We start from the raw sequence: 27,867 nt of genomic DNA, 5'->3' as shown, positions 1-27,867 counted from the left end.
TACTTGGAAGGATTTTCTCCTATGCAGGTCAGCTACACACAGAGCACTATAGTGATGGGGACAGCCACCCACTTCTGAGGAGGAGGGGACTTTAGAGAGTGCATCATCAAATGACTCCCCACACCCTCCACCAGCGCAGATACTGTCACATCGGTGGGTATCCGTTTACATGTAGATTCAGGGCCACAACCTAGTGAGCACAGCACTCGTGCACCCGAGCAGCTGATGCAGGCTGTGACAGCCAAGGCTGAGCCAACACTCTCAGGACTGTGGGAGACCACGGTGATTCTGAGCCCCAGGCTGATGACTAGCCTCTGCAGTCGCCAGTAATGCGGCAGATGGTGGAGCTACAGCGTGAGGTGTATGAACATCTGGCTGAGCTACCAGAGGGAATGTGCACTCTGGCATGGAAAATGAAGGAGTCCATCCAGGCCATGTCCCTGGCGTCTGCATTCTTGGCTTCCTCCTTGGAGAGATTGCCGATCCTCATGGAGAGCCAGATCAAGCAGACCACTCAGTGGATGCAGAGATGTGCACAGACCTGCATGCCATCACCTTGTCTATGAGCTCTATACAGCAGTGGCAAGGTGAGAGGAGGTCGAGGCTCCTGGATTCACTGTCAGGTCCTCAGACTACACAGGTGAGCAGGGAGGTACAAGTATGCCTTGTAAGAGAGGAGGAGTGGCCGATATCTGCATCTGGGGTCTCCTCTCAGGGCACTCCTGGTATGGACAGCGGCTCCTTAGCCCCTCTGCCAGTGACACCAGCGCCTAAAATAGTCATGAAGACAGAGGAGGGACCTGCAACTTTGCTGGAGGCCCTCAATATGCCGGGAATCTCTAGGCTTCGGGCAACCAGAGGACAACTGCCAAGGTCATCCCAAGCCACAGGGCAGCAAGGTCAGCAGCCTGCCTCAACCTCAGCTGTCAGCCCAGAGGGAGCACCACATAGGAGCACTGTAAGAGATTTAAAAAGAACACCTAGCTACACTCGGGGTTCACGGATGAAAAGATTGTTAAAGAGTAAGGCCTTGAGTCTCTTCCTGTGTAGTAAAGGTATAATGTGGCATGGCAGCATCTCTTTCACAAGGACACAAGAAATAGGAGCAGAAGTAGACCACATGGCCCATCGAACCTGCTCCGTCATTCAATATGATCATGGCTGATCTTGGGCTTCAATTCCACCTTCCTGCCCGCTCCCCATATCCCTTTATTCCCTGCGAGACCAAAATTTATCAATCCCAGCCTTAAATGTATTCAATGATGGAGCATCCAGAACCCTCTGGGGTAGAGAATTCCAAAGATTCACAACCCTTTGAGTGAAGTAATTTCTCCTCTTCTCAGTCCTGAATGATTGGCCCCTTATCCTGAGGCTGTGTCCCCATGTTCTAGATTCCCTGACCAGTGGGAACAATCTCTCAGCTTCTATCCTATCAAGCCCTTTCAGAATCTTGTATGTCTCAATTACATCACCTCTCATTCTTTTAAATTCCAGAGAATATAGGCCCAATTTGTTCAGCCTCTCATCATAGGACAACTCCCTCAACCCAGGGACCAATTTAGTAAATCTTCGCTGCACTGCCTCCAGTGCAAGTATATTCTTTCTTAAATGTGGAGACCAAAACTGCACACAGTATTCCAGGTGCAGTCTCACCAAAGCCCTGTACAATTTAAGTAAGACTTCTTTATTCCTGTACTTCAATCCCCTTGCAATAAAGTTCAGCATGCCATTTGCCTTCCTAATAGCCTGCTGTACCTGCATGTTAACTTTGTGCGTCCTTTGTATGAGTACCCCCATGTCTCTCTGAACATCAACACTTACCCGTTTGACAGCTTTTTAAAAATATTCTGCTTTTCTATTTTTACGACCAAAATGAACAACTTCACACTTCCCTACATTATACTCCATTTGCCCTTTTGTTGCCCATTCACTTAACCTGTCTATATCTCTTTGCAGCCTCTCTACATCCTCCCCACAGCTTACCTTTCCACCAAGCTTTGTATCATCAGCAAACTTCCATTTCTTGCGGGCCCCTGGGACATCAGGAGTACCCGGGCTCCCTCAAAGGGCTGGATGTGAGTGACCATACCCCATGCCGCAGTGCGATGTGTAACTGTGCACAGGGCAATGGAATGGTAAATGAAGGAAGCAGCAACAGTGCTGCAGAAAGGTGAAGCTTTATTAGCATGGATGGATCAGTTCACAAACGTCATCTGAAACGTGTCTGTATTAGTGGTAGTGTTGCTAAAAACTGTGCCTCTCCAGGGAGGCTGTCACTGATCTGTGTGCCATGGTGGATGACATGCTGAGACCCACGGGAGGTGGTGGCCATCCAATGCTAGTGGCGCTGAAGGTCACCATGGCACTGAATCTCTACACCGCCGGTTCATTCCAGTGATCCACTGGAGATATGTATGGGATCTCCCAGTCTGCGGCTCATCAATCCATCAAGGTGGTGACCCTGTTCAACAGGGCCAGTCGATACATGCATTTTTGCACTGATCTGGATAGTCAAGCTGAGAGAGCTAATGAATTCAGGGTTCTCACTGGATTCCCCAGTGCAGGGTGTGATTGATTGCATGCATGTGGCTATCAAGGCTCTTACAGATCAGTTGGTGGCCTTCTTCAACAGGAAGAGCTTCCATTCCATCAATGTCCAACGAATCTACAATCACTACAAATGGATCCTGCAGATGTGAGTATGGTTCCCAGGAAGCAGCCACGACGTTTGGCCCTCCCAGGTGCCTCAGCTTTTCCATCCCCCTCATGCGTCTTCAGTGATAGATACTGGGCAACAAGGACTACCAACAGAAGACATAGCTACTTACGCCTGTGAGGAACCCAAGCACGGATGCAGAGAAAAGGTACAAGACATGTCACGGGCCAACCCACGTGACCATCGAGCAGGCTCTTGAATATGCCATTCAGGTGCCTAGATTGATTGATCCAGCAGCACCCTTCAATATCCTCCAGCAAGGGCCTCGCATATTGTGATGGTCTGCTGTGCTCTACACAACTTGGGGGAGGTTTTAGATAATAAGGATATAGCGGAGCGCGACGCCTCCTCTGACTATAAGGATCTGAGGAAGATGATGACCAGGCGCTGCATGATGAAGAACCCCAGGGACCACAGACAAGGTGCAATAAGATACGTGCAAAGGAGAAGCGCAGTCTTCGGCAACACCACCGCTCCGTCATTTGAAGTTAGCTGAGCCTCTGACGGTACACCTTCGCTGGAGGATACTCTCTTCTGCATGTAGGAGGCAGCTCGTGTGCCCCTCTGAGCTCTTCTTCAGCGTCCCCACCCCAAGGCTGGTGCTCCTGTCAGCGCTGAAGTTGCAGCTGCTCCACTGCCTGTGGCTGCGGCTCTTTCCCTCTCTGCTGCTCTTTTTTACTAGAGATCCTAAAGCCTGAGTGAACAAGGCTCATGGTAGGTGGCCACTCCCAGTTTCCATGGTCTCTTATCCAGATGTTCCCCCCCCCCCTTCCCTTCCTCTCCGTTTAATCAACACGGTGTCAGTTCCCAGGTGGCACTCTGGTGGCACTCCTCCACAATGCTGGCACCTTTTCCCCTGCTCCTGATTGTCAATGCCCACGTTGCTCAATCCTCCCTGCCAAGCCACACTGGCTTTCCCAATGGCTGCCGACCGCAGCCAGCACCGACCTCCTGTTTGCTTGCCACATCCTTATACCTGGCAAGGCTCTGAAGATCCGTGGTTCCTGTGCACTCTTTGGAAAATCTTAGAACACCAGTAACATTGCTGTGAATTAGCAAATCCATTGGCTTAATTAGCTTCCTGTTATTTTGTAGCACAAGTTACTCCCTCCACACCGGCCACTTTTTGGAATATCTCGTTGCAATGTGAAGATGTTGGGCTTCTGTCCCGTTGTCTTCTGTCCCGATATTCTGCCTCCTCCCCAACTTCGAGCCTGTCCCCAAAGGGCCCAGAAAATCTAGCCCAAAATCTGCCCAGGGTGTTTAAGGAGCAATTCTCCTCCCTCAACCTCAGCAAGGAACAGTGTCAGATGTCTCCACTTCACTATGGATGTCCTTACTGAAATCTGCCACCTGCACCAGCTACAGCTGCAACCTTAGAGCAGGGCACGGACAGCATTGCCAGTTGCTGTGAAGGTGACTGTGGCCATGAACTTTGATGCATCTGCTCCTTCCAGGCAGGAACTGGAGAGAGTTGCAACACCTCATAGTTTGGCATTCACTGTTGTGTAAGGGCGGGGGGGTGGTGGTGGTGGGGGGCGGTGGTGGTGGGGGGTGGCGTTAACTGAGGCTCTCTATTCAAAGAGAACTAAACACATTTCATTCTCTCTTACCAGAAAACAGCAGGGCTGCGCAAGCATGCAGCTTCACAAGGAATGCTGTCTTTTCTATGTTGCAGGTTGCCATTGTAACACACATGTTGCTTTACGGGCACTGCATTTTAACTCTGAGATGTACTGCAACCAGAAGTGATTCCACTCCCTCAGCACCCAGCTTTTGTGCGAACCTGTGCAGAGAATGATGCAAGTCAATGCCTGGTCTCCTGGCAACAGTCATAATGCCTTCATTCTGCAGCAGTCCACTGTGCCATCTACATTTGAGCCACCACGACGAATCAGAGGGTGGCTACTGGATGACAAGGGCTATCCGCTGACTATCTGGCTCATGACTGCAGTACACAACCCACACGCAAGTAGGCAGCATGCATACAATGAAAGCTGTGCCAACCATTGGCATGCTGAACCAACACTTGCACTGCCTGGATCGCTCTGGAGGAGCCCTGCAGTACTCGTCGAGCAGTTGTCAAGATTCACGGTGGTCTGCTGCACACTGAACAATCATGTGATGAGGGCACAGTCCTTGCCACCAGCTATACAGCAAGCAGCAGAGGACCAGGAGGACTGGCATGAATAGGAAGGGAGGAAACAACCTAGACGACCACTTTCTGTCTGGGCTATCTGTGAATCATTCATCTGTGAGTCAGAAACTTTAGGGACTTTCAAAAGGCTTTTGGATAGGTATATGGATAAAGGAGAATGATGGGGTATAGATTAAATTGTCCTTGACAGAGGACAAAGGATCGGCACAACATTGTGGGCCGAAGGGCCTGTTCTGTGCTGTATGTTCTATGTTCTATGTTCTATGTTAACTACAATTCCAGTAACTGTGATCTAATTCCCTTTTCACCAACAGTCCCACACCTTACCTTCCCTCTGTTACTGACCCTCACAGCATCCACTTGGTCATCATGCAAAAATAAAAGCCAACACAAAATAAACATCCCAAACTAAAAGTTTTAAGTCACAGCATGCCATATTCCATTCAAAAGTCAACTAATCATCCTTGTGCATTCTCTTAGTGCCTGTCTTCCATGGGCCGTTGCCTGTTGTAGTGTTCCTTTGTGGTACTACCCCAGTGGTTGCAACGTGGCTGGTGGAAGGTGTTTTTCTGCGGAGACTGCAGAAGGCTTTGGAGGACGACCTCAAGCAGCTCTGGGCCAAGAAGGCCCAAATTTGGAGTGTACCGTCTCGGCCTGGACTGCAGCAGTCTGGGCTGGCAAGCTGACAGGCACTGGCAAAGGCACTGGCAGAGTGGCAGGGATGGGAGGATGAATACTGTCATCTTGAGAGAGGATGGCAGGTTCGTTTTGCTACTCCCCTGCAGCGGTGTCTGAACAATCCTAGCATTCCCTCTCAAACAGATATACCACTTTGGATACTGTTGGAGGGGATGACCTCCCAGGGGAAAGCAGCAACAGCCAAGTTTGTGGCACCACAGAGGGCTCTGCTGCACAGCAGGGGAGGAAAAGGGGTGGAAGAGCTATAGTGATAGGGGATTCTATCATAAGGGGTGCAGATAGGTGTTTCTGTGGCCGCAAGCGAGACTCCAGGATGGTATGTTGCCTCCCTGGTGCTAGGGTCAAGGATGTCTCGGAGCGGCTGCAGGTGAGCAGCCAGAGGTCATGGTCCATATTGGTACTAACGACATAGGCAGGAAGAGAGATGAGGTCCTGCAAAGTGAATAAAGGGAGTTAGGCAGAAGGTTAAAATGCAGGACCTCTAGGGTTGCAATCTCAGGATTACTCCCTGTGCCACATGCTAGTGAGGGTAGGAAGAGGAAGATTAGGCAAATGAATGCATGGCTGTGGAGCTGATGTTGGCGGGAGGGCTTCAGCTCCTTGGATCATTGGGATCATTTCTGGTGCAGAGGTGATCTGTACAAGAAGGTGGGTTGCATCTAAACTGGAAGGGGACCGATATCCTTGCGGGGAGGTTTTCTAGTACTACTCAGGTGGGTTTAAACTAGTCTTGCAGAGGGGTGGGACCCAGAGGAGTAGTCTCTCCGATGAGATAGTTGAGGCAAATGTAGAGGATAAAGCAAGCAAGTCCAGTAGGCAGGCTGGGCAGGGGCAGGACAGGGAGCGTGGAAGGTCTGGTAGGCTAAACTGCATTTACTTTAATGCAAGAAGCCTTACAGGTAAGGCAGATGAACTCAGAGCATGGATTGGTACATGGGATTGTGATATTGTAGCTATTACGGAAACGTGGTTGAGGGATGGGCAGGACTGGCAACTCTGGGGTACCGATGCTTCTGGCATGACAGCGTTGGAGGTAAGAGAGGAGGGGGAGTTGCACTATTGATTAGGGAGGACATCACTGCAGTACTTAGAGAGGATATTTAGAGAGGGGGGAACGTCCAGCAAGGCCATATGGGTAGAACTTAGAAATAAGAAAGGGGTGATCACTTTGATGGGATTATGCTATAGGCCCCCCAATAGTGAGAGGGAAGTGGAGGAGCATATATGTAGAGAAATCACAGATAGGTGAAGGAATTATAGGGTTGTAATAGTAGGTGATTTTAACTTCCCTAATATTGACTGGGACTGCCTTAGTGATAAGGGATCAGATGGGGAAGAATTTGTTAAGTTTGTCCAGGATAGTTTTCTGAAGCAGTATGTGGATGGCCCTACTAGAGAAGGGGCTACACTCGACCTCCTCTTAGGAAATGAGGATGGGCAGGTGGTTGATGTGTCAGTGGGGGAGCACTTTGGGACCAGTGACCATAACTCTATTAGCTTCAAGATAGTTATGAAACAGGATAGGACTGGTCCTCAGGTTGAAGTCCTCAATTGGGGGTAGGCTAATTTCGATGGCATCAGACAGGAACTCTCAAAAGTTGAATGGGAGAGGCTGTTTACAGGTAAAGGGATGACTGGCAAGTGGGAGGCTTTTAAAACTGAGATAGGAAGAGTTCAGGGCCGGCATGTTCCTGTTAGATGGAAGGGCAAGGCTGTCAAGTTTAGGGAGCCTTGGTTGACGAGGGATATTGAGGGTCTGATCAGGACAAGGAAGGAGGCCTATGTCAGGTATAGGCAGCTGGGATCAAGCGAGTCCCTCGAGGAGTATAGAGGATGTAGGACTACACTTAAGAAGGAAATTAGGAGAGCGAAAAGGGGCCATGAGATTTCCCTGGCAGATACGATAAAGGAGAATCCTAAAAGATTCTACAAGTATATTAAGAGTAAAAGGTTTGCCAGGGAGAGAGTAGGTCCCCTCAAGGATCAGTGTGGTAATCTATGTGTGGAGCCACAGGAAATGGGTGAGGTCTTAAATTAATACTTCTCGTCTGTATTTACCATGGAGAAGGTCATGGAAGCTAATGAGTTCAAGGGAGGGAACAGCGATATCCTGGAGCATATCAACATTACAAAGGAGGAGGTGTTGGACGTTTTGAAGCACATTAAGGTGGATAAATCCCTAGGACCTGACCAGGTGTATCCTCGGATGCTATGGGTAGCAAGGGAGGAGATTTCTGGGGCCCTGGCAGAGATTTTTGTATTATCGTTAGCCACGGGTGAGGTATCGGAAGACTGGAGGATAGCTAATGTTGTGCCTTTATTTAAGAAGGGCAGCAGGGATAAGCCAGGGAACTACAGACCGGTGAGTCTTACATCAGTAGTGGGAAAGTTATTGGAAGGGATTCTGAGAGACAGGATTTATACGCATTTGGAAAGGCATGGGCTGATTAGGGATAGTCAGCATGGCTTTGTGCGTGGAAAATCATGTCTCACGAATTTGATTGGGTTTTTTGAGGACGTGACCAAGAGGATTGACGAGGGCAGGGCGATGGACATTGTCTACATGGCCTTTGACAAGGTCTCGCATGGTAGGCTGGTCCAGAAGGTTTGAACACATGGGATCCAGGGTGAGCTAGCCAATTGGATACAAAATTGACTTGGCGATAGGAGGCAGAGGGTGCTAATGGAGGGTTGTTTTTCAGATTGGAGGCCAGTGACCAGTGGTGTGCCGCAGGGATCAGTACTGGGCCCTCTGTTGTTTGTCATATATATTAATGACTTGGATGTGAATGTAGGGGGCATGATTAGTAAGTTTGCAGATGACACCAAAATTGTCGGTATAGTGGATAGTGAAGAAGGTTGTCTAAGGTTGCAACAGGATATAGATAAACTGGAAAGTGGGCAAGGGATTGGCAAATGGAATTTAACGCAGACAAGTGCGAAGTGATGCATTTTGGGAAGTTAAACCAGGGCAGGACATATACAGTGAATGGCAGGGCCCTGGGGAGTGTTGTTGAGCAGAGAGACCTTGGGGTGCAAGTACATAGCTCCCTGAAAGTGGCCACACAGGTAAACAGGGTGGTGAAGAAGGCATATGGCATGCTTGCCTTCATCGGCTGAGGCATTGAGTACAAGAGTTGGGACATTATGTTACAGTTGTACATAACGCTGGTTAGGCCGCATTTGGAGTACTGTGTGCAGTTCTGGTCACCGCACTACAGGAAAGATGTGATTAAGCTAGAGAGGGTGCAGAAAAGATTCACAAGGATGTTGCCTGGTTTGGAGGGCTTGAGTTATAAAGAGAGATTGGATAGGCTGGGTCTGTTTTCCCTGGAGCGAAGGAGGCTGAGAGGGGACATGATGGAGGTATATAAAATTATGAGATGCATAGCTAGGGTAGATAGCCAGAGTCTGTTTCCCATGGTAGGGGTGACTAAAACTAGAGGGTATAGATTTAAGGTGAGGGAGGAGGTTTAAAGGGGATCAAAGGGGTAAATTTTTCACACAAAGAATAGTGGGTATCTGGAATGAGCTGCCTGAGGAGGTGGCAGAGGCAGGAACAGTAGCAACATTTAAGATGCATCTGGACAGGTACTTGAATCAGCAAGGCATAGAGGGATTTGGAATTAATGCAGGCAGATGGGATTAGTATATATAGGCATTATTGTTGGCATGGACGCAGTGGGCCGAAGGGCCTGTTTCTATTCTGTATGACTCTATGACTCTAATCTGTTGGAGGACAGAATGCTGGATTGCTGTAAGACTCTGCAAGCTCCTTTGCACATTGGTATCCGTAGCCATGATAACAGCAGTCTGAGGTTGCATGGCAGCAAGTTGAACTCGCCTGACAGAGTCTGAGCTTCCAGTGCAGCAGCCTGACATTGAGTGGCTTCTGCTTGTGCTGCAATGGAAGTTGAGACATGGGCCATTAGGTGCTGCATCTACAAGTGTGCTTATGGAGTTGGCCACCATTTCCAATGTTGGAACGTTTAGGCTCCGCACTCTGCACAAAGCTCTGTGCAAAGTTGGGGCTGAACTCCTCCATAGTCCTTAACATTGCATGCAGGCTTTCTCCCAGGCCTGCCAGTGCACCAAGTATTTCATTATGCATACCCAGCAGCTTCCTTTGAAGCCCGCCCCACCGATGTGCTCATCTGAGTCCTCTGCAGCAGAATTCATGTGAGACATTGCACTCCAATGAGCTGACACAGCTTGACAACTCTTGCTTCTGCCCTGGCTTCTGGCCAGTTTTTCCTATTGTCTCGCCATGAGCAGATCCCACTCTGATGCTATCCTCTATATTACATGCAGTGTCAGTATCTGAGCTGATAGCTGCAAGTTTGAAATCAAGGGATGTTGTTTCTTCATCATCAGCGTCCTTGCTCTGCCAGCTGTTGTTCTTACACCACTGCCTCGACAGGTTGCACTTCCTGGGTATCTGAAACGAGAAAGGCACAAAGGAAGGGTTGTGTTGAGAGGAGGGGTGAAAATAAGAGGTGCAGGCTTACATCTTCTTGTAAATCAGAAGAGATTGTGGGATGAGGAGGAAGAGGGATATGAGAAGAAGGTTTAGGTTTGAGGATATCACCAACTTTTGTGGTTTCCGCCCCACCACTGGCCACAGCTTCAGCAATGGCCATTCCAATGGGAAAAGGACAAGGAGGCACGCCTGGCCCCTGCAGGTTAGCTCCTGCTGCATCCAGTTGTGCGCCACCTTGTTCTGTAAGAGAGAGTGAAGTGTGTGAGTGATGTGACAGTATCAATTTGGGTGATGTCGCTGTCATAGTTGAATAGCTCGCAGCATGTGCAACCTGTGAGATCTGCATATGAGGCGGCAGCAGTGCTAAGTGTGTGATAATGAGGTCCAGCTATGAATATTAAGTAAAAGTCCTGATTGATAGAGATTGTGAGTAGGTGAGTGATGGGATTGTGGTGCTTGAGCAGCGTCTGAGGCTAATGGTGCAGTTGATGGTATATGGCATTTGAAGATTCATTCACTGACCTTGATCTGTGAGGTCATTGTACCTGTCGCAGCACTGCATCCAGGGTCCTTGGGCTTGAGTCCTGGCATTAACTGCTACAGCTACCTGGTCCAACTGCCTTCTGAACGTTTGGCTGGAGGGCTTCCTAGTGCCCTGTGGATAGAGCACTTGTCACCACCTTTGCGCCTCCTCCACCAAGGCATCTAATGCAGCATCAAAGAACCTTGGAGCCTGCTTTCTCCAATATTGTGCCATTCTTGTGTCTTTCCCAGGTCAGAATCAGTTGTAGAATGACTTCCAGCACGTTCTGAAGCCAAAATTGCACGCATCCCCGCCCCCAAACCCCTGAATAGGTGCAGGCTAGCTTTAAGTGAGGCTAACTTCTCAGTGACGTGCAGCCACTGAACAGCATAGTTAGCGCTAGCTGCATGCTACAATCACAGTAAAGAACAGGCAGGATGAAGTTAGTGTGCTGCCAGCATCACATTGAACCGGCACAGGGTAATTACGCATCGTGAGCCCCATGCCCATTTTCAGGGGGCGGCCCAATTTAGCCACCATAAAATTTTAACTGTGCATTAGATAACCAGTTGTTCATCTGCTCTCTATTTGCATTAAATGTAGCTGCCTGGGAATGAAGCTTTCGGATACATCCAGGCACATGCTCAGTACTCCTTTCCAACAGAACTCAACGTATTCTCCAATGACGAGCAACCAACAATGCAATGCAACTTTGCCAGCCATTCATTGCCCTTTCCAGATATTGATCTAATAATGATATCTGTAGTATAATGGCAGTCTAAGAAGCTTAATCCCATGTATATGTAGCAATCATTATTCTGCTTTCCGTAAAATAATTAAAAAGTGAATGATAATCAGTGCTTTTTACTTCCTGGTTTGCTGTCTGTGAGAATTCTTCAGTCTGATTGGTTGCTCAACCTGCTCGATGACTTCATTGTTCTGGATTCCAGAGATACCCTATAGCTGGTGCTAGAATGAAATTGACATCATAATCAGGGAAATTGATGCCATGGAGCTCTCTAAATCTTTATGAGCAGCTATCTTTGAGGTCAGCAGCGAGTACCATCCCTTCATTGCTGGCTACAAAATCATGGTCAATGTTTCATCTTCTCCAAAAATGACCCTTGTCAAGGGAATGTTACACTTGTAGGGGCAGAATTTCATTTCTCTGGCCCCATTATGTGGGATCACGGTGGTGCCAGAATAAGAACGGTGACACAGTACTTTTCACCACATACTGGCTAATGTCCAGGTCATCGGCATATAGGCAGAAGTCTAGAAAGGAGAAGCCCAAGTGCCTGCTAGAAACAGGCAGGAGCCTCATTCACTGGTACATATCAGGGCCTATGGTGTCATTAGGACCTAGATGCAATTTTGAAATACCAGTGGGCAAAGCATGCAATATATATGATCCACCTGTTGGTATTTGTTGTCGAGTGGCCTAACCAGAAGTTCTTAAAGGGCCCATTGCAGACTTTAGTACCTCCCTTTATGGTCTATCCCGCAGGATCACACACCTTTTTATTTACCCGGACAGGCTGGGCTCTGCCATGCAACCACCAGATTTCCCAACCCCTCCAATCACTTAGCTACTCCAAAAATGTGAGCGGCTTGGCAACAGAATTCAAATGAGGCCCAACTATGAAAATAGTTTGTGCCTAGGACCACTTCCATCAGCAGGGCATGTGGCTTGATCAACTTGCCTCCTGCCAACAAAAGCTGGCATAATTTCAGAGCCCTCTTCTGGTTTGGCTATGTTTCTTTCTATTCTGTGCCATCTTGTCATGAACTAATCTTCACATGTTTTAAGTTTAAAGAGAACTGTAAGTGCTGCTGACACACAGGGCAAAATTTTGTGAGGCTGTTTGGAGTGAGAATGGGATGTGGAGGCATGGCGGGGGCAAAGGCAGAGAATTGCGTTGGATGTGCCTGCCCGGAAATCCAACGTTGTGACGACGGTTCCAGATTTAGTCAGTGGTGGGAAAGCACTAAGGCAGCATCGCTGCTCCAACATGACGGGAGTGTAATTTAAATTGCTGAACAGGTCTTTGGAATACGTTAGCATGCAATTGATCGCGATTCAATGGGGGGGCTTGGAATTAAGGGAACAGCGGGCAGCCATTAATTGCCTTTGAACCCGTGCCCATTGAAAGGTGATGGCACGAAGGCAAGACCTCAGTACTGCGATGGGAAGGCAGCCGTGAGGACCAGTGGATAGGGGAAGAGAGGGAGGTGGAGACCATTGTTGGCCTGCAGTGCTGTGCACTCTGCACGGGTGGACTTGGTCTCAGGTGAGAGGACTGGGTGAGCATGGTCTCAGGTGTCAGTGCCTGGTGGGCTTGCTCTTAAGTAGAAGTACTGGTTGGCCATACTACTGCGTGAGAGGGTCAGGTGGCCATATTACTGGGTGCTGGGTTGGCTCTCAGCAAGGGTGCGCACTGAGTGGCATTAGCACGTTTCCGAGGGGAGTAGCAAATACGAAGGTGCAAAGGCAAGTTTGTCTCTGCAAGGACAGCGTTCTGGAGGCCTACTGATCAGCTGGCACAGGCCTCATACACCCTGGTCTTTGTGGACCCCAGTGGCATGATGCAGTGCCTCCACAGAGGCGGGGGGCCAGGAGGCAGTGGCGACTGCCCGTGATACTCCACGACACGGACAACAGCAGGTGTTATGCCTAGAAGTGCACCAGAGCTACCTCCAAATGTCCGAGCAGCAGTGTCTGCAAAGACTGCAGCTCTGCAGGGAGGCCATCACCGACTTATGCTCCATGCTGCAGGACGAGTTGCGACCTATGGGATTCGGTAGTCACCCTGTGCCAGTAATCCTGAAGATCACCTTGGCACTCAACTTTTACGCATCTGGATCTTTCCAGGGATCCACCAGGGACATGTGTGGGGTCTCCCAGGCAGCAGCCCACCGCTACATCAAGGAGGTGACCAATGCCCTATTCAAGAGGGCCGCGACTATGTGCACTGCCAGACCGACCCTGACAGTCAGGCCGAGAGGGTCATCAGGTTCGGGTCCATCGCTGGATTCCCCCAGCAGGTGCAAGGTGTGACAGATTGCACACGTGGCCATCAAGGCTCCAACGGACCATCCAGCCGCCTTCATCAACAGAAAGGGCTTCCATTCTACTAATGTTCAACTGGTCTGCGACCACGGGAAGCTTTTCCTCCAGGTGTGTGCCCGCTTCCCGGGAAGCAGCCACGATGCCTACATACTTGACAGTCCCAGGTGGCACAGCTTTTCAGGCCCTCTGCTCGCTTTCAGTGGTGGATTCTCGGGAACAAGGACTACCCTATGAAGACTCGGCTGCTGACGCCTGTGAGGAACCCCACATTGCAGCAGAGGAAAGGTATAAGTGACCTTTGAGCAGGCCATTGGGCTGCTGAAGATGAGATTCCGTTGCATAGATTGATCCGGTGGAGTCCTGCAGTGTGCCCCAGTGATGGTCTCGCGTATCATGGTGGTCTATTGTGCTCTGCACAATCTAGCACTGCAGAGGGGGGAGGCCTTGCATGACGAGGATATGATTGACCGCCACTCCTCAACCGACAAGTGGGACATGGAGGAGGGTGATGAGCAGGTAACACTGGATCTTGAACCCCTGGCACCGGAGGCCAGGCACATTGAGTGACGAGCCAGGGAGGCAAGAGACAATCACATAACTACCCACTTCCAGACACCATGATGGCCTCTCAGAATTAAATCAATAAAGACACACCTAAATGTGTTCAGTCTGTCACCTCCTTTCTATCTGGATTCTCTGCCTATCGTCCAGCTTAACCATGCGCTCTGGCACATCTGAGATGCTAAGCGAAGGAGGGCTGTGCCTACACTGGCAGCCACTAAGGGAGAATGTTGAATCTCACAATTAAGGCATGAAAGAATAAGCATTTTTCAACAATGAATGTAAACTGTAAAGCGGTAAAACTTTATAACACAATGCAAATGGCAAATGTCAAACATCCATGAAACCCCCAGTGCGTCTAGATTGTTTTCTTTATACATTTGCATGTGCTTCTATGAGGTGTAACCCCTATGCTAGCAGCTGGGCTGAAGGTAGGCTGCTGATCATGCTGCCCCTTGGGCTGTGGTGACGTCGGTGGCCGTCCTCTAGCTGCCTGGGGCCTTGAGGGCCCCAGCAGCCTGAGGGGCTCCTGCACTGGTGCAGAGCTCTCCTCGGGCATCACGGCTGCTAGAGCTGGGCTCATTGGCGGAGGACTCGCTGCCCACACTCAGAGTGCCCTGAGGGGAGCCCCCAGATGTGGAGATCAGCCTCTCCTCCTCTTTTTCAAGGCTCACTTGAACCTCCCTGCTAACCAGAGCTGGGCAAAGAGCTGGAGAAGACTCCAGGTGCCTTGTTCTTCGCTCACCTTGCCACTACTGCAACAACCTCATGGCCAAGGTGATGGTGTGCAGGTCTGTGCACATCTGTGGGATCTGGCTCTTGATGGAGGAAGCCATGTGCTCACCTGCCTGAGACATGGCAGCACACATGGCATGGATGGACATCTCCAACATCCGCTGAAGGCTGAGAAAGGCCTCTGGCTACTCTTCCAGATGTTTCCTTACCTCTCTCTGCAACTCCAGCATGCCCTGTGCTTGCGACACCAGAGGCTCATCAATGGCCTGGGGCTCATCATGGGTGTGGCTACCCACAGTCCTCTGACTGTCAGTGGCCTCAGTTGTCTCAGCTTCAGTTAGCTGCTCAGGCATGTGTACAGTGCTCTCACTAGCTTGTGACCCTGAGTCTACAGCCGAGCAGAATATACCCTTGCCGATGGAAGGTGTGAGAGAGTCATGTGACAGTTCATCCTCTGACTGCTCCTCCTCAGAGGTTGACGGCTCTCCCCCTTCAGCTGGAGTCCCCTTCCGATGATGACCTGCATAAGAGAACACAAATATCTGTGGGTTAGGCTCTGCACCTCTTGTCATGCCAACCACACGTGATGTGGATCTCCAGAAGTGTGGTGGATGTCGAATGAAGACAATCCTCACCCTCTTGTGTTGAGACTCCAGTCTCACCATCCACTATTGAGCAGCCACCCTGGACCACAGCTGGCTCCAGTGCCTCCTCCTCGGCTGTGGAAAGCGGCCAGATAGCTACTATTCCTCCACCAGTCCGTGAGATCTCCCTGCCGTTGTGGGCCAGTTTGTCCTACAAGCAGAAAGAGGGACATAGTAAGACTTCGCAGGAAGAGTAAGAGTACAGTGCTGCTAGTGGCAACCCCTCATTCCCTGCTGGGGTTTCCAATATGGCTCCTCCCCATGTCCACTCTGAGGGGAAGTCATGAGGCTGAGCTGTGAACGAAGGTGGCCTGTGGCCAAGATGCATCCATGCATCTGGAAGGATATGGTGATGCCTAACCCCCGTGCCATCGCCTTTGTGGTGACTCCATCCCCATGTCGCGCTGACTCCCGTGTAGCCACATGCAAGCCCGAAGAGGGGAGAAGTATGGAGCACTCACCTTGGCAGAACGAAGTAGGTTATTAACTCTCTTCCTGCACTGGACCCAGTTGCATTGGGTGACACCACAGCTGCTGACCTCCTCTGTGATCTTCATCTAGGCTCACTTGGTCAGGTGGGAGAGCCTCTTCTAGTCATCCCTTGGAAAGAGGAGCTCCCATCTTGCCCTTGCAGCCTGGAGGAAGATCTCCAAGGAGACATTGCTGAACTTTGGGGCTGCCCAGTGTCTTGCGCCTGACATAGTCTCTCTTGGTTTCTGGAGAACTCCTGTCCTTTTGAGGCATTGGTCAGCAGCGCAGCAATACAGCAGCAGCACAGGGTCTCCAGGCAGGCGTCAACAGCACAGGGTCTCCAGGCTGTGGGGGGGTGTCAGCAGCACAGCAGCATGGGGATTCCAGGCAGGGGTGTCAGCAGCACAGGGACTCCAGGCAGGGGAAAAGGGGGGGGTTGGTGGTGTCAGCAGCACAGCAGCATGGGGATTCCAGGCAGGGGTGTCAGCAGCACAGGGACTCCAGGCTGTGGGGGGTGTCAGCAGCACAGCAGCATGGGGATTCCAGGCAGGGGTGTCAGCAGCACAGGGACTCCAGGCAGGGGAAAAGGGGGGGGGGTGGGGGGTGGCGGTGTCAGCAGCACAGCAGCATGGGGACTCCAGCATGCAGTGGGGGGCGTCATCAGCACAGCAGCATGGGGACTCCAGCATGCAGTGGGGGGCGTCATCAGCACAGCAGCATGGGGACTCCAGGCTGGAGCATCAGCAGCACAGCAGCAGAGGGACTGCAGGCAGTGGGGGGTCAGCAGCACAGCAGCAGAGGGACTCCAGGGGGTGGGGGGGGTGGGGTGGTGAGGTACAGCAGCATCAAAGGCAAATCTGCAGTTTAAGCAAGGCTGGCAGTGCTTTAAGTATGGCACCAGCACCTGCGTTCGTCTCCGCTGATGACACCATTGGTGTCTCGCTGCCCACCCTGTCCTCCAATGGGACAGGCCCCACACCACCTTAATTCAAATGGGCCAGCCTCCATGTGATCGCAATCCGTTGGCCATACTGAACAAATTGTTAGAACTGCGGGCTGATAAGACCGTGGGTCCCGTGGACTTCATCCTAGGGTCTTAAAAGAAGTAGCTAGCGAGATACTTGTTGCATTAGTTTTAATTTTCCAAAATTCCCTTGAATCAAGGAAGGTTCCACTAGACTGGAAAATAGCAAATGTAGTTCCTTTATTCAAAAAGGGAGGGAGACAGAAAGCAAGAAACTACAGGCCAGTTAGCTTAACATTTGTCTGAGGGAAAATGTTAGAAGCTGTTATTAAAGACGTTATAGTAGGGCACTTAGAAAAATTAAAGGTAATCAGGCAGGGTCAACTTGGTTTTAGTAGAGGCAAATCATGTTTAACCAATTTATTGGAGTTCTTTGAGGGAGTTACAAGTACTGTGGATGAAGGGGAACCGGTGGATGTATCGTACTTAGATTTCCAGAAGACATTTGATAAGGTGCCACATCAAAGGTTATTGCAAAAAATAAAAGCTCATGGTGTAGAGGATAATATATTGGCATGGATAGAAAATTGGCTAGCTAACAGGAAACAGAGAGTAGACATGCATCATTTTCTGGTTGGTAAGATGTAGTGAGTGGTGTGCCACAGAGATCTGTGCTGGGGCCTCAACTTTTTACAATTTATATAAATGACTTAGATGAAGGGACCGAAGGTATGGTTGCTAAATTTGCTGATGACACAAAAATAGGTAGGAAAGTAAGTTGTGAAGAGGACATAAGGAGGCTACAAAGGGATATAGATAGGTTAAGTAAGTGGGCAAAAGTCTGGCAGATGGAGTATAATGTGAGAAAATGCAAAGTTGTCCATTTTGGCAGGAAGAACAGCAAAGAAGCACATTATCTAAATGGTGAGAGATTGCGGAGCTCTGAGATGCAGAGGGATCTGGGTGTCCGAGTGCATGAGTTGCAACAGGTTACTATGCAGGTACAGCATGTAATTAAGAAAGCTAATAGAATGTTATCCTTTATTGTGAGGGGAATTGAATACAAAAGTAGGGAGGTTATGCTTCAGCTATACAGGGCACTGGTGAGACCCCATCTGGAGTACTGTGTACAGTATTGGTCACCTTATTTAAGGAAGGATGTAAAAGCAGTTCAAAGAAGGTTTACTAGACTGATATCTGGAATGGGCGTGCTATCTTATGAGGAAAGATTGGACAGGCTAGGCTTGTATCCGCTGGAAGTTAGAAGAGTAAGAGGCGACTTGATTGAAACAAATAAGATCCTGAGGGGTCTTGACAGGGTGGATGTGGAAAGGATGTTTCCCCTTGTGGGAGAATCTAGAACCAGGGGTCACTGTTTAAAAATAAGGGGTCGCCCATTTAAGACAGAGATGAGGAAAAATATTTTCTCTCAGAGGGTTGTGAGTCTTTGGAACTCTCTTCCTCAAAAGGCGGTGGAAGCAGAGTCTTTGAATATGTTTAAGGCAGAGGTAGACAAATTCTTGATAAGCAAGGGGGTGAAAGGTTATCGCGGGTAGGTGGTAATGTGGAGTAATCAGTTCAGTCATGAACTTATTGAATGGCACAGCAGGCTCGAGGGGCCTAGTGGCCTACTCCTGCTCCTAATTTGTATGTTTATATGCTCGTATACACGTGATGAGAGGCAACAGTGCGCACTTCCAGGTCCGCCGCCAGGTCCCACGACAAGCTCATTGAATTCAGCCCACAATTTCCCACATTCTCTTTGTCCAATGCCCAGCACCAGGTCCAATATGGCACAGAACTCACCATAACTATTTAAATAGACTTGACTCCAGAAGATTTGATAAGCTCATTGGTCCTTGATTTCAAATCCTACTTGGCTCTCCCACCTGATCCACTACCCTCACAGAAAATCTACCTCATTGTGTCTTGACATTATTATACAAAAGTAAAGAAAAAAAAGAAAGACTTGCATTTATATAGTGTTTTTCATGACCAACGGATGTCTCAAAGCACTTTACAGCCAATGAAGTACTTTTTGAAGTGTAGTCACTGTTGTAATGTAGCAGATGCTGCAGCTAATTTGCACGTAGCAAGTTCCCTTAAACAGCAATGTGATAATAACCAGATAATCTGTTTTTTGTGATGTTGATTGGTGGATCATTATTGGCCAGGACATCAGGTATAATTCTCCTGCTGTTCTTTGAAATAGTGCCATGGGATCTTTTATATCAACTCTAACAGTCAGATTGGCCTCGGTTTAACGTCTCATCCGAAAGGCAGCACTTCCAATAGTGCAGTAGTCCTTCAGGACTGCACTGCAGTGTCAGCGTATATTTCAAGCCTTGGAGTGGGGCCGCTTATGTTACCTTTGATTATCATTATTTAGTTATGACCTATGCCAAATTGCAGTTAGCTCAGTTGGCTAGACAGCTAGCATATGATGCAATAAGATGCCAACAGCGTGTGTTCAATCCCTGTACTGGCTGTGGTAGTTCATGGAGGTCTGCCTCCTTGCCTTGCCCCTTGCTTGTGGAGTGGTGACCCTCAAGCTATGCACCACCAATTGTCTCTCTCAAATGGGAGAGATGCCTACGGCTAGAACAACAACAATGCCAAATTATCAGCTAATGTTTTCCCCATGCCTCTGTAAAGCACTTGGAGCATTATATAAATGTAAATAGCATTTTTCTATTAAGCACGTCATTTTCTTAAAGTTGGAATTAAATCCCAACTTTTTACTTTATTCAGCTAAATACCAGCATGAAAGTTTGATTAACATTTCAAAGGATTCAGTTGAATTATTTTAATGAAAATGTTTGAAAAATTTACAAACGCAAATCATAAATCATTAGTTGAAAATCTTCAAAGTTTAACAAACCTGTTTGAAGCTATTTTTAACCCCGCCCAGCATTAAACTTAAATAGAGCTCTGAATCTAAACCAAATGCGTCAGTTTATACTATGAAGCATCCAGCCTCTTCCAGGGTCCAGCTTTCAACTATATGGAAGTGCCGATTGGATGCTGGTCTCATATGCTTGTCCTTTTCACATGTCACAATTTATCTGAATCCTCCAGAGTAATTTTCATTGTGCTTCACAAACAATTCCAGTTGCAACAAATTTTAGGAGACCTCACACTGTTGGTGGGTCTTCATGTGTAACCAATATGTCTCAAGATATTGCAGGTAGCGGGGGACCTAGCTAAATTTACTTTTTTTTGGTGTTGCCATGTGTGTCCCATTGTTGCTTGCATCAAGCCATATCCAACATGTTTATATGGGGAGCCTTACGATTGGGAATGTATATTGAAAATTTAAATCAATGATCAAGGAGCCTTATGCAACATGCACTCAAATTTCCAATTTTCCCCCAGGATCATGATGTTGGAAAATTCATGCTATCAAACTTTAGATAGCATAATATATATATTATATATATAATATTATATATATATATATAATATAATGGCAGGATCCCCAAAGACACATTGTACAGCGAGCTCGCCACTGGTATCAGACCCACTGGCTGTCCATGTCTCCACTTTAAAGACGTCTGCAAATGCAACATGAAGTCCTGTGACATTGATCACAAGTTGTGGGAGTCAGTTGCCAGCGTTCGCCAGAGCTGGCGGGCAGCCATAAAGGCGGGGCTAAAGTGTGGCGAGTTGAAGAGACTTAGCAGTTGGCAGGAAAAAAGACAGAGGCGCAAGGGGAGAGCCAACTGTGTAACAGCCCCGACAAACAAATTTTTCTGCAGCACCTGTGGAAGAGCCTGTCACTCTAGAATTGGCCTTTACAGCCACTCCAGGCGCTGCTCCACATACCACTGACCAGCTCCAGGCGCTTACCCATTGTCTCTCGAGATAAGGAGGCCAAAGAAGAAGAAGAAGAAGAAGATATATATAAACTGCTATGTATTTTTGATGAGGCATATGACTTCTTCATTGCAACACTTCTGGCTTCTGGCACTTCCACACAATCGGATATGTCAACTTTGTTGATGATAAGAAAATAAATCTCAATCCAAAATAAAAATAAGTTACTCCCCACAGTTCTCAGCTACAGACAATGGTAAATGCTTTTACAACTGTTCATAGGTTTTATTCGGGTTATAATGACGGAATCAATGAGGAAGTATGAAATGAACTGGAGGAGTTATGAAATAAAATTTAACTGTTGAACTGAACAACAAGAAAATGGACACATTTGTGCCACAGACAAAATGGAGGAGAGGTCAGTTGACTCCTCATGTACTGTCATTAAACAGATCTGTCTGTTGGAGATGAAATCCATTTGAATTAGCTTTGAGAAAAACAAATTGAAATGTAAAACAGCCCATTCTAAGCAAGCAACTCCTATTTTCTGGAATGGGGCTACCAAATTCTGTTGAAGACAGACTGACTCCACATCTAAAATAATATGTGTGAAGTAGCACCTATTCATCAGAATGGACCACATTCAGGCGCCCTCACGGAACAATTGTTCCCATAACGTGGAACACTGTATAAATCACCCCTGGGAGAGAGGCCTTAGTCACCTGACTGACATCCCAACCTGACATGTTTTTACCTTGTCACACTCACGAGAAATGCAGCAATGAAAATACAGAACCAAACTGAAGAATTATAAAATTAGAATTTTGTTTTAAAAGACCGGTGCATTTGCTGTCAACAAAATGGAGGACAAGCCACATGAGCAATACCAGTTCCTGCATTAAAATACACATCCAGTTCGAGTCTCTTAGAACTAAAATCAGTTAACCCCGTCTACAAGGAAATGAAACAGCTTGTCACACATGGATGTGAGTTATGCACAAAACGAGCTAAAACAAAGACACCCCCAGACTCTACATCTCCAGCTACCCTTCACCACAATAGAGAGTGAACAGCCCATGTATTATCAATATGGGGCCATCAAAAGCTATTCTACAGCCGATCAGGAACTGAAATCTAAAGTTACATGGCAAAGCTAACACTTAATGAGTTTATCTTTAAAGTTAATTGTTTTGAAGAACAAAGGAGTCTTTCCAGTTCAGCCATCAAGTCAACAACATCAGTCTGGTCTCTCCAAACACATGGTCAACATCGAAAGCCATCTTGAATTCCAGCAGAAGGCTGAGAGAGCAGTTCCAGCTAACACATTTGAATCCTGCTGAGACAACTTGAAAGCCAACTGCAGCAGAGAAAGAGAGTGCCTTTGAAACAACTCCATCTTCAATCTGAACTGAACTGTCAGAAGTCTTTTTTTTAATTTGTTCCTGGGATGTGGGCATCGCTGGCTCAGCCAACATTTTATGGCCCATCCCTAATTACCCTTAACAAGGTGGTGGTGAGCTGCCTTCTTGAACCACTGCAGCCCTTGGGGTGTAGGTACACCAACAGTGCTATTAGGAAGGGAGTTCCAGGAATTTGGTATAGCGACAGTGAAGGAATGGCGATATAGTTCCAAGTTAGGATGGTGTGTGGCTTGGATGGGAACTTACAGATGGTGGTGTTCCCATGCATCTGCTTCCCTTGACCTTCTAGGTGGAAGAGGTCATGGTTTTGGAAGGGACAACTCAGTAAATACAAGACAACCAGCAAACAGGCCTGCAACTTTAAAACTCTCCTTCTGAGAGTATCCACAGATTTTCATAAAACAGCAGACTTTTACCCCTTGACCTCTTAATGCCTCTTACTCTTTCCCTTCTATCTATTTTCTCTTGAGAGTGCATGTGAGAATGAATGCATACATGGGTGGTGCTGCGAACATTTTGGGCGATGAATATTGTTCAATAAAAATTTCATCTTCTGTTTTAAACTTACGAGGAAACCTGTCACTGTTTTTTGGCAAACAAAACACAGGGGCTGAAACTCTATTTAAACAAAAACACTGTGGTCAATTGGGTGATGAGCAATGGAAACCAGCCACGCCATCACCCACCTGGCCATAACAACCTGAAAAGATATCTCTCCGGAGAGAGAAGAGCAGAACTGCCAGAGAAGGTCTTTTCCAGCCAGAACAACTGTGAGACAGTCCCATCTAAGCAGGAGCCCTGCTGACAACACCCTTTTAACTACTGCAGCAGAGCAATTGCAAGGTGACTTTGGAGCTCCGCACCTGTGAAAGTGAACCAGGATTTCCACCATCGACTTCAGATTAAGGCTTAACCACAAGCAGCTTGCAACATGTCATCCTTTTCAAGACAAAGAACTTTCAGGCCTGCACTGTTGAAAGATTTTCTCTTGAAAAGCTTCTAAAGGTTTTCTTAAAACAGTGAACTCGCGTATCACAATTGGATTCTAACTGCATGCTACCTCAGACTGGAGCAGCAGCAGTCGGTGGCGGACCTGGGAGGAGGTGGATCTGGTGCAGGACCTGTGAAAAAGGAGCAGGGCTGGAGGCCCTCACCTACCTCAGACCGGAGCAGCGGCAATCGGCGACGGACCTGAGAGGAGGTGGATCTGGTGCAGGACCTGTGAAAAAGGAGCAGGGCTGGAGGCCCTCACCTACCTCAGACCGGAGCAGCAGCAATCAGCGACGGACCTGGGAGGAGGCGGATCTGGAGCAGAACCTGTAGAAATAAAGAGCGGGGCTCAAGGCCCTCCCCTATCTCAGACTGGAGCAGCGGCACTCGTCGGCGGACCTGGGAGGAGGCTGATCCAGAGCGGGACCTGTATAAGGAAAGAGCGGGGCTCGAAGCCTACACCTATCTTGGACCAGAGCGGTGGCAGTCGGCAGGCTCTCTAGCTGTGTTGGCACATGTTGAGTTTCAAAAGAGGGAAGAAAAGACCTACAGGAAATCCGTAAGCAGATTGGTTGTGTAAGTAACAGCTGTTAGTGCCTGTAAATAGCTTTAAAAAATCAGGGGAGAGAAAGTTCTTTTTTTTTAAACCTCAAAACCTACCTTATAAGTGATAAGAGTAGTACTACTAAGGTGTGTTTTTTTTTAGCTTAGTGTAATTTATTAATAATTACTACTTAGAATATTGCTGTTTGGACAGAGTGAGACTGTGAGTTGTGTGTGAGGGATTTCACTGACTAGGGGAAGGAGGTATTCTTGGTCTTTCTTTTCTGCCTTTTCAGCATGTTACAGGGGAAGAAGCTGATTGGCTAGTAACTGGTAAGTTATTCTACTTATTACATTTGCTATAATTAGTTTGCAAAGCTAAATAATGGCAGGGCTGCTTGGCCAAATGGAATGTGCCTCCTGTAGTATGTGGGAAGTCGTGGACGCACCATGTGTCCTAGACAAATACATCTGCAGCAAGTGTCACCAGCTGCAGAAGCTTGAGCTCCGGGTTTCGGAACTCGAGTGGCGGCTGGAGTCACTGTGGCGCATCCACGAGGCAGAGAACTATGTGGACAGCATGTTTCAGGAGATAGTCACTCCGGAGCTTAAGAGAACACAGGCAGAGAGGGACTGGGTGGCTGCCAGCCAGACAAGAAGGTTGAGGCAGATATTGCAGGAGTCCCCGGAGTGCATCCCACTTTCTAACCGGTATTCAGTTCTGAGAACCGATGGGAGAGAGAGCTCCTCTGGAGAGTGCATTGAGAGTCATGGCTAGAGCACCATGGGTGGCTCAGCTGTGCAGGGAGGGAGGAGAAAGGACAAGGGAGCAGTAGCAATAGGGGATTCTATAGTTAAGGGAACAGATAGGCGTTTCTGTGGTCGCAGATGTGATTCCAGGATGGTATGTTGTCTGCCTGGTGCAAGGGTCATGGATATCACTGAGCGGCTACAGAGCATTCATTCTGAAGGGGGAGGGTGCACAGCCAGAGATTGTGGTCCACATTGGTACCAACGATATAGGAAGAAAGAGGGATAAGGTCCTGCAGGCTGAGTTTAGGGAGTTAGGAAAGAGATTAGCAAGCAGGACCTCAAAGGTAGTAATCTCCAGATTACTCCCAAGGCCATGTGCTAGCGAGTTTAGGAATAGGAAAATATACCAGCTGAGTGCGTGGCTGGTGCAGGAGGGAGGGCTTCAGATTTCTGGGATCAGTTCTGGGGAAGGTGGGACCTGTACAAGCCTGACGGTCTGCACCTGAACAGGACTGGGAAAAATATCCTTGCAGGAAGGTTTGCTAGTGCTGTGAGGGATGGTTCAAACTAACTTGGCAGAGGAATGGGAACCTGAGCATAGTCTTAGGACAATTTCAGGGCAGGGAACAGGAGGCAGAAAATTAGCGAGTGACTCTGAAAAACAGAAGAAACAAAGGTTAGAAAGTGTACAGCACAGGAATTTGGCAGTGTTAAAGGGTATTTATTTAAATGCAAGGAGTATAGTAAATAAAGCCAATGAGCTGAGGGCACAGATCAACACATGGCAACACGCTATTGTTGCTATAACAGAAACTTGGCTTAGAGAGGGGCAAGAATGGCAGTTCAGGCAGCTCCCTGGAAATAGAGTTTTCAGGGGGGATAGAGAGGGAGATAAAAAAAGGAGGGGGTATAGCATTATTAGTTAAGGAATCAATAACAGCTTTGAGAAGGAATGATATGCTAAATGAATCATCAAATGAGGCCATATGGGTGGAGCTCAGAAATAAAAAGAGGCAACCACACTAATAGGAGTGTACTATAGACCCCCAAATAGTGAGAAGGAGGTAGAAGAACAAATATGTAGGCAAATTTCTGAGTGCAAAAACTATAGGATGGCAATAGTTGGGGATTTCAACTACCCCAATATCAACTGGGATGCAAACAGTGTGAAGGGCGCAGAGGGGACATAATTCTTGAACTGCATTCAAGAGAACTTTTTTAGCCAGCACATAACAAGCTCATCGAAAGGGGGCGCAATTCTAGATTTAGTCTTCGGTAATGAAGCTGGGCAAGTGGAGGAAGTAACAGTGGGTGACCATTTTGGAGATAATGACTATAATACTGTAAGTTTTAGCATAATCATGGAAGTTGACAAAGATGAAACAGGAGTAAAAGTTCTAAATTGGGGGAAGGCAAATTTTAAGAAACTGAGGGGTGACCTGGCGAAAGTAGACTGGTTCCAGCTACTTGAGGGAAAATCAGTGGCAAACCAGTGGGAGGCATTCAAAAGCGAGATACTAAAGGCACAGTGTAGGCATGTGCGAGGTGCGAGGGATTGGCCAAATAATTATCAGCTGGTCAGTCTGACCTTGGTGGTGGGTAAATTGTTCGAGTCTATTCTGAGGGACAGGATAAACAGCCACATGGAAAGGTACGGATTAATCCGGGATAGTCAGCATGGATTTGCTAAGCGAAGGTCATGTCTTACAACTTAATTGAGTTTTTTGAGGAAGTAACAAGAAGGATTGATGAGGGTAGTGCAGTGGTTGTGGTCTACATGGACTTTAGTAAGGCATTTGAAAAGGTCCCACATGCCAGACTGGTCAGTAAAGTGAAAGCCCATGGGATACAGGGAAATGTGGCAGGTTGGATCTAGAATTGGCTCAGGGACAGCAAACAAAGGGTAGTAGTCAACGGATGCTTTTGTGAATGGAAAGCTTTTTCCAGTGGTGTTCCACAGGGCTCAGTGTTGGGTCCCTTACTGTTTGCGGTATATATTAATGATTTGGACTTAAATGGGGAGGCATGATTGGGAAATTTGCTGATAACACACAAATTGGTCGTGTAGTTGATAGTGAAGAGGATAGCTGTAGACTCCAAAATGATATCAATGGTTTGGTTGAGTGGGCGGAAAAGTGACAAATGGAATTCAATCCAGATAAGTGTGAGGTAATGCATTTGGGGAGGGCAACTAAAGTGAGGGAATACATAATAAACGGGAGGATATTGAGAGGGTTAGAAGAAGTGAGAGACCTTGGAGTGCACGTCCACAGGTCCCTGAAGGTGGCAGGTAGATAGAATGGTGACGAAAGCAGATGGAATGCCTTCCTTTATTGGCTGAGGTATAGAATTCAAAAGCAGGATGTAATGCTGGAACTGATTAAAACGCTGGTTAGGCCACAGCTGGAGTATTGCGTACAGCTCTGGTCACCACATTACAGGAAGGATATAATTGGTCTGAAGAGAGTGTAGAGGAGATTTACAAGAATGTTGCCAGGTTTCAAAAGTTGCAGCTATGAGGAAAGATTGGATAGGCTAGGGTTGGTTTCATTAGAACAGAGGAGGCTGAGGGGTGACTTAATTGAGGTGTACAAAATTATGAGGGGCCTAGATAGAGTAGACAGGAAGGACACGTTTTCACTAGCAAAGAGGTCAATTACCAGGGGGCACAGATTTAAGGTGATTGGAAGAAGGATTAGAGGGGATACGAGGAAAAACATTTTCACCCAGAGGGTGGTGAGTGTCTGGAGTTCACTGCCAGGAATGGTAGTGGAGGCAGAAACCCTCAATTCTTTCAAAAGGTACCTGAACATGCACCTGAAGTGCTGCAAGCTGCAAGGCTACGGACCAGGTGTTGGAAGGTGGGATTTGATTGGGTGGCTAGTTTCTATTTTGATTTTTCTTCTCAGCTGGCAGGGACATGACGGGGTAAATGGCCTTCTTCTGTGCCATAATTTTTCTATGGTTCTACGCTACCACTGTATCTCTTAATCTTTTCTTTGTGTTTGTGTGGATGAATGTGTGAGTGGGTGAGGTCACAAACATTTTTGGGTTATTGTGTAAAATAAGTATTTATCTTGCTATTTTAACCAATGAGAAAAACCTGTTGTTTGTCTATTCATTTAACCCTTAAAACTCAGGGACTAAAACACTATTTTTAAAAACACTATCTGAGGTCAGTTGAGAGGGGAAAAGTGGAAGTCACCCACACTATGCCCACCCGTCCGTAACAATCTGCTCATTACTACTACATAGATTTTGAGTAAGGCTCAGCTCCTTAATACAGAAACTCTGGTGCCACCTCACTTTCAACCTTGTAATGT

At 47.7% G+C, this 27,867-nt stretch overlaps 1 protein-coding gene across 1 annotated transcript in view; it reads left to right on the top strand.

The window, feature by feature from the left end:
* Nucleotides 1-27,867, top strand: part of cacna2d3a (calcium channel, voltage-dependent, alpha 2/delta subunit 3a) — a 705,663-nt gene that overhangs the window by 330,296 nt on the left and 347,500 nt on the right. The window lies entirely within an intron of this gene.

Source organism: Heterodontus francisci, chromosome 19 (genome assembly GCF_036365525.1).
Source record: "Heterodontus francisci isolate sHetFra1 chromosome 19, sHetFra1.hap1, whole genome shotgun sequence".
Lineage (NCBI taxonomy): Eukaryota > Metazoa > Chordata > Chondrichthyes > Heterodontiformes > Heterodontidae > Heterodontus > Heterodontus francisci.
The sequence above is the reverse complement of the archived record's forward strand: the minus strand, read 5'-3'. Positions and strand labels throughout refer to the sequence as shown.